This window comes from Psammomys obesus, unplaced genomic scaffold (genome assembly GCF_907164565.1).
Source record: "Psammomys obesus unplaced genomic scaffold, mPsaObe1.curated_primary_1811, whole genome shotgun sequence".
In the NCBI taxonomy this organism is placed as follows: domain Eukaryota; kingdom Metazoa; phylum Chordata; class Mammalia; order Rodentia; family Muridae; genus Psammomys; species Psammomys obesus.
The window spans coordinates 1,109,117-1,115,504 of NW_026596040.1; the positions used below are offsets into that span (position 1 = coordinate 1,109,117).

The 6,388-nt window shown below is 48.7% G+C and overlaps 1 protein-coding gene across 2 annotated transcripts in view; it reads right to left on the bottom strand.

The window, feature by feature from the left end:
* The window catches only part of Fgf1 (fibroblast growth factor 1), a 90,245-nt gene extending 84,721 nt beyond the window's left edge, over positions 1–5,524 (bottom strand). For both annotated transcript variants that reach the window (XM_055622486.1, XM_055622483.1), the window contains exon 1: positions 5,204–5,524. The gene's annotated coding sequence lies outside the window, so the exon portion shown is untranslated. The remainder of the gene's footprint in view (positions 1–5,203) is intronic.
* Positions 5,525–6,388: the final 864 nt, after the last annotated feature.

Below are 6,388 nucleotides of genomic sequence, written 5' to 3' on the forward strand. Positions count from 1 at the left end.
CCCACCCCCGCAGGACAAGACCCTTGCTGCCCCCCGGGGCGGGCCGCCCCCCCCCCCCCCCCCGGCATCTCAAATCTCATCCTTGACCCTTGAGCTGAGGTTTGATATTTTGCTTTTTGCTTCAGCCTTCCTCCCTCATTCATTTTGCTTGAGTAAGAGATGCTACTCTGTGAGACTCTTCCTAATCTCGTTTGACCTTTTGACCTTGTTTAGGCTCAGCAAATCTTAGTCAGCTGATAGGCAAAATTAGATGTTGAGTGCCACTCTCCAGCAGAGCATTTCCTCCTGTTTATGCCCAATCAGGCTGTTAAACAAGGGCATCCTGGCCACCTGGGGAGCCAGCTGCCAACTGGCCAGGGAAGCGCTGCAGACATCCTCAAGAAATTGCATTAGTTACCCGAGGTGACCTCAAGGCCAAATACATCAGCAAAGCTGGAGGACAGACACTGGGTACAGTGGCTCACAGGAGGGGTGCCTGGCCCTGTCACTGAATCACCCAAGAATGTTAGCTGATTGCCCAGCAGCTGCGAAAAAAAGGCTCCCTTCCACAAGTGGGATTGTGGAATATGCCCACATATGGGATATGGATACCCCAGTTTCTCCCTCTCTCTGTCTGTCAGTCTGTCTGTGTCTCTGTCTCTCTCTCTCTCTCTCTCAGACAGGCTCTAGTGTATCCCAGGCTAGCCTCAAAGTCCTCAGGTTGTAAGCTAAGGATGATCTTGAACTTCTGATCTTCCTGCCTATACCTTCCAAGTTCTGGGATTACAAAAGCTCAAGCTAGAGCGTGCAGTTTCTGTGGCCCTGGGGATCCAACCTAGGGCCTTTAACACATTTTGAGACAAGAGCCCACCACTCATTTACTCATTGTCTGGGCTGGCTTTGAGCTCACCATGTAGCCCAGACACTCTCCCTGTTTCAGCCTCCCAAGTAGCCGAGATTACAGGCCTGTGCTGCCAGATCAGGCCTGAGTGATTGCACTGGATGTATAAAGTTCTTGTTGCGATAAGAACACATAGTACTTCAAAATATAAAACGACCCTGTCCCCCCTGAAGATGGCCAGGTGTGAGGAATCAGGCTCTCTCAGAGAGAAGATGCCTCTACTTCCATGATGTGATCACACTTACAAACAGCTTCCTGTGTGTTTGTGGTGCTGTTTTGTTGTTGCTTGTTTTGCTTACTGACTGGCCTCTAGGCTGTGTGAGGTAGTACAGGCCTGTAACCTTAGCAGTCTGGAGGTAGAAGCAGAGGATAGGGTGTTCAAGGTTAGCCTGGGCTACATACTGAGATTTGGGGACATTGGCTGGTTCATCCAAGCACCAATATTTCTTTCTGGGATTATTGATTTCAGCAATTTCCCTTTAATTTGTCTTCCTGTTTCTTCCTTCAGCCCCATGGGTAGTCCCAGAAGAATCTTGCTAAATGGTAAGTCAGGTTGCATCTTTCTTTGTACCCTTACTTTGCTCCAAGAGCCGAGCCAAGCTCACTGGCACCTCTGCACATCTCAGTTCACCGCATGGACATTGCTCATCACGTAAGTGTCCTGACTACCCCGATGAACCCAGCAAGTTCTTTGTAATGGTTATTCTCTTTGCAGTTGGTCTTTTCTGTATTGGACTTAAACCTTTTCAAAGTCTTTGTGTCAGAAAGAATCCAAGTTTTGTCAGCTAACATGGTTTATTGGTCCCATCCACTGGACAGCCAGGGATGAGAATGCTTCCACTTTAGGGGCCCACGGGGGAACCTGTGAGAGCCACTGCTGTTCTCAGCACACTGTCAGCCCTAAGCCTGGCCCATACCTGTCACTGGGTGTGGTTGGTATGGCTGGAACAGTCTAACTGTGCTGCTGTTTTAGATGCAGCCTTGGTGCTCAGAGCCCTGCAGTCTGGCCCAGAGCAGGCTGGGAAACTGAGGCAGGCTCAAGCCCCTTGAAAATCTGACAGAATGTATGGCCCCACTCTCCAGAAAAGTATGCTCACATAAAACATTTTTACACTTAATTTCAGAAAGCAACAAGATCACCCAAGTCCAGTTTAGCTCCCTAGGTAGGAACACCTGGTTTGGGAACTATCTTGCTATTTGGTAAAAGCTAGCTGGATTCCCAGTCTGCAATGCACATAAATCAGAGTCTTAAATGTAAAAACTGAGAGGCTTTAGGGGAACATTCCAGGTAAGCACTACCACAAAACATTAGTGAGATAAATTGATAGACAGTAAATGTTTACAGAGGGATGATCTGAAATCCAGGTGGAGAGAAAAGCATGCAAGCACTGAAGGCTTTAAAGGGAGCTGTGCAGGAGGGGGCAGGCCTTGGATCCTGTTTTTCCCATCTATGGTCTTCCTTGTAGCCATGCTCTATAGGAGAGACACAAGCTCACCAGAGCACAGTAGACCACACTTTCAACCAATCACTGTCAAGGGTTAAGATCCTACTGGATTTTGATGCTGGCTAGTTTTTTTTTGTCAGCTTGACACAAGCTAGAGTTCTCTGGGAAGAAAAACCTCATGTGTCCATTCAGATGGCTTGTAGGCAACTCTGTAGAGCATTTGTTTTTGTTAATGTTTGATGTGGGTGGAGCTACCTCTCAGTAGGTGGGCCTGAGTTATCTTAGAAATCAAGTTAGGCAAGCCACAGAGAGAAAACCAATAAGCAGCATTCCTCCTGGCTTCTGCTCCAGAGCCTGACCTGATTCCTCTCAGTGATGGACTGCGAGAGAAAAAGGATAGAGGAGAAAAGGGGCAATGTTATCTTAGACTTCTTCCTGACTGCTTCCCGCTGACTAAGAACATCAGGCTCCTTGGGGCAAGTTTGATCTTCGCCATCAGTATATCTAATGTCTTCTTGTTTCTTCTTTGCACGTGACCACATAACAAGTCGCAACCAACAGCAACTACAAACAACAACCCACTAACAACCCCCCACCTCTGTTCTTGGGGGCCCTAACACTTATATACCCTCTGAAAAGTCCCCAGAATCCCAAAGGTCACACAATTGAAGAAAGTATCTGCCTCTGGCAAAACCATGCCTCTGCTAGAGCATGAGGCAAATCATCGTCAGCTGCTGCAAAGCAGCCCCATATCCCCATACCCGGGATTAAAATGAAAATATATTCTTATAATATTTTATATTTATAATTCTCATAACATTATAAAAATTTTTTATAGTATTTAAAGAAAGCAAAGTTCCAAAATTCTCACTATAGGACAATGTGAAGATGAATGACAGAAGTCAAATGGTCTCTCCTCCTGGGAAGGTTAAACCTACATGAAAAGGCTAGTGTGTGTCAAATAAGCAATTTGCTTTTAGATGGAGGATGTTGTTGGCATCCAGGTACCTGCTTCAGCCCAGAGGCCCATTGCTTGTGACTGAAGGGCTGGACAGTATAAGGATTAGTCACCATTTAATGTTTGATGTGGGTGGAGCTACCTCTCAGTAGGTGGGCCTGAGTTATCTTAGAAATCAAGTTAGGCAAGCCACAGAGAGAAAAACCAATAAGCAGCATTCCTCCTGGCTTCTGCTCCAGATCCTGACCTGATTCCTCTCAGTGATGGACTGCGAGAGAAAAAGGATAGAGGAGAAAAGGGGCAATGTTATCTTAGACTTCTTCCTGACTGCACGTAAACAAATAAACAACAGTCCTGACAGTGTCATTCAGGTGCAGAGAAGAGAGATGACAGAGCGTCTGGAAGGATTAGACAGGGCCCCAAGGGAAGTGCTACTTTGAGGCTGGGAGTTGCAAGGCAAGATGAATTCAGTGGAGTAGAGAGATTAGGGACAAGGGGAGTAGAGAGAAGAGTAGCATGTGTGAGACAGGCAGTGGCAGCGCAGAGCCGTCAGGGCATGGGGCTAGTCTAGACCTGAGCCAGGGTCAGCTTTCTCTGTGTTGGCATCTTCCTCGTTATCAGGGGTCTCTGGGTATGACAAGCCGTGGCATCTTTTAGTGACCCATTCTACCAATAATTATTCTTCCTCTGAAACCTCTTATCGATAACACTGATGACTGAAAGAGGAAGGGGATCAAAGTTGTCTTCACAGACAGAGCCACACAGTGGCAACTGCTGGCTCTGGCTCCTGCCACTAACCCCTTCTCTTGGGGTGGACACCTACCCGGCTTGCCTCTGGGGAGCCACCTTAAACCTCTTAATCCAGCGGTGCTGGAGAAGATGACTACCCCCAACCCCTCCCAGGAGCGATGGATGTAGCCCCTTTCACATCGGTTCTGTGAGAAACAAGCCTGAGACCAGCTAGAAAAGTATGTCAGCGGAGTATCAGCTGAGCTGCTGGCAGCCACCCTGGCACCATCACGGCAAGTTCTTCTGGGAACAGAACATCACAGGGAGCCAGAGAAGGGAGAGAGAAGGGTTCAGGTTACTATTACCTATCCACCTAGAGCCACCATACCAAAGCCTTTGCTTTCAAGATGAGGGGGAAATACCATCCCTTTGCCTAAGTTTCTTCAGCCTTGGTTTGGACTGTGATCATTGAAAGAATCCCAGATTTGTGCATGCACATGGCTCCTGTCAGGATTTTGTTTATGCCTTATTAGCTTTGATATATGCAAGCCATAGCTCAGGGCCACCTGTGTCTGCAGTAGTATAACCTATGTGCTAGGGCTAGTGGGCCCTGTGCACACTCAATAGTGGGCATGTATCCTTACAGTGTACTCAAAGTTAGACTAAGATGTAAATTTCTCCTCTTCCCCTGCCCTGCTTATCCAGCAACCCTCCCTAAAATTCATTTTTTTCTTTTCTTAAAGTAAGGAGTTATTTAAGTCTGTTAAGTATATCTTGCAGAAACTTCAGACAAGAGCAAGAAACAGAAGATTTGCAGTTCTTAGGGGTTTTTGTTTGTTTGTTTTGTTTTTCCCTTTTTGCCCATTAAGGGAGAATCAGCTGCGTTTCTTTTATTTCCTGTTCTGTGCTGGGCTTTTTAGAAAGCATTAACTTTATGGTGATGGGATTTGGCCAGTCTACAATTTCCTGCAACCTCTTATTGGATCTAAGCACGGATAATTCACTGGGTAGGAATCATTTCCTGCTTCCTGGCTAAGAGCTAGTCCTACATAGTTCTTTCTGGGGGCGAATTTGCCTCTGAATGAGAGACAGGAATCTTTGCAGACTCCAGCCGGTCTTTGACCCAGATCCAGATCTGGGAGCCCGGGAGCTAGGAGGGACAAGAGGAAGGTGTGAGGGACAGGCACTCACCTCTCTGTGTCTTGGGCAGCTTTCTTTCTGGGTGGCGGCAGCCTCCGCAGTCACACTGGGCTGCTGAGAAAGGGAGTTTCCATTCACCCTGAGAAGGGAGTGTCCATCCAGAAAAGGAGGCAGGCATACCCTGGTCGCCTGGAGGCTGCTCTGCCACTTGTCCAGTCCCTCCGTCTTCTCCCTCCGGTGTGAATGGAGTGGACGAGAGCCCCACGGGAAAGGCTGAGTGAAACCACACGCCCCACTGGCTACTCAACAGGTGGCTTCCTGGCCTTGGGAGAAGGCAGCAGAGAGAGGTCCACCTTCTCCCGCCCCTGCAAAGCCAGCTGGCACTAGTATTCCACCAGAAGACCAAGGACAGGAGTCCATGCACTTTTATTTCCCCTGTCATGTGATTTATTTTTGGATTAGACACCAGGCTATTTGGAGGCTGGACAGCTGCCAGGTGAAAGGACAAATATGTTGGCCAAGCTGTGTCTATGCCCTGCCCTGAACTCATCCTTCTCCCTTCCCCCACCTGAGGCAGAGGGGTGGGGTCTTATCCTGGGCGACTTTTGCAGCTCCCCATGCTTTTCCAAGTAGTTGGCCGCTGCCCTTTGAAACCTCACAGGAGTGTCCATGCAGGAGAAACTGCCCTCACTTCTGCATGTGAGGCAGGCGGTTTCAGAGGCTGGTGGTTGTGTCACACAGCCATACACACTCGTTCAAACAAGTGGGGGGGGGGGGCGGCTCTGTTCCACACGGGGGCAGACCCTGAGACTGGAAGGGATTGCCTAAACGGTGTGGAGAAGCTGAATGCACAGTTCTGCCTTGCTCCGCCGGCGCTGCCCTAGGTTTGTGGAATTCAGCGTCAAAGTGGATGGATCTCTCACCTCCCACGCATCTTCACTGAACATGAATGGAGAGTTAGAACCGTAGCGCCTGACCTGACCTGATGGCATGCAACCTAACCTCGGTAGCCTCACTGCCATGACTCTTATTCCTGGGCTCTTGCTGAATGCCACCTCTCCCAAGTTCCAGCTCCTTTAATCCTCAAGGCAGCCAACCCTCGCCTTTGTGTGCCAGCCAGGGAAGTGGAGATTTGGAAAGTCTGGACCTTACCTTCAGGAAGGTTGAGGTGCGGGCTCCAGACTGTCTGACTCCAGAGCTGGCGTTCTTAGCCTCTTTGCTCTGCTGCCTTCTCAG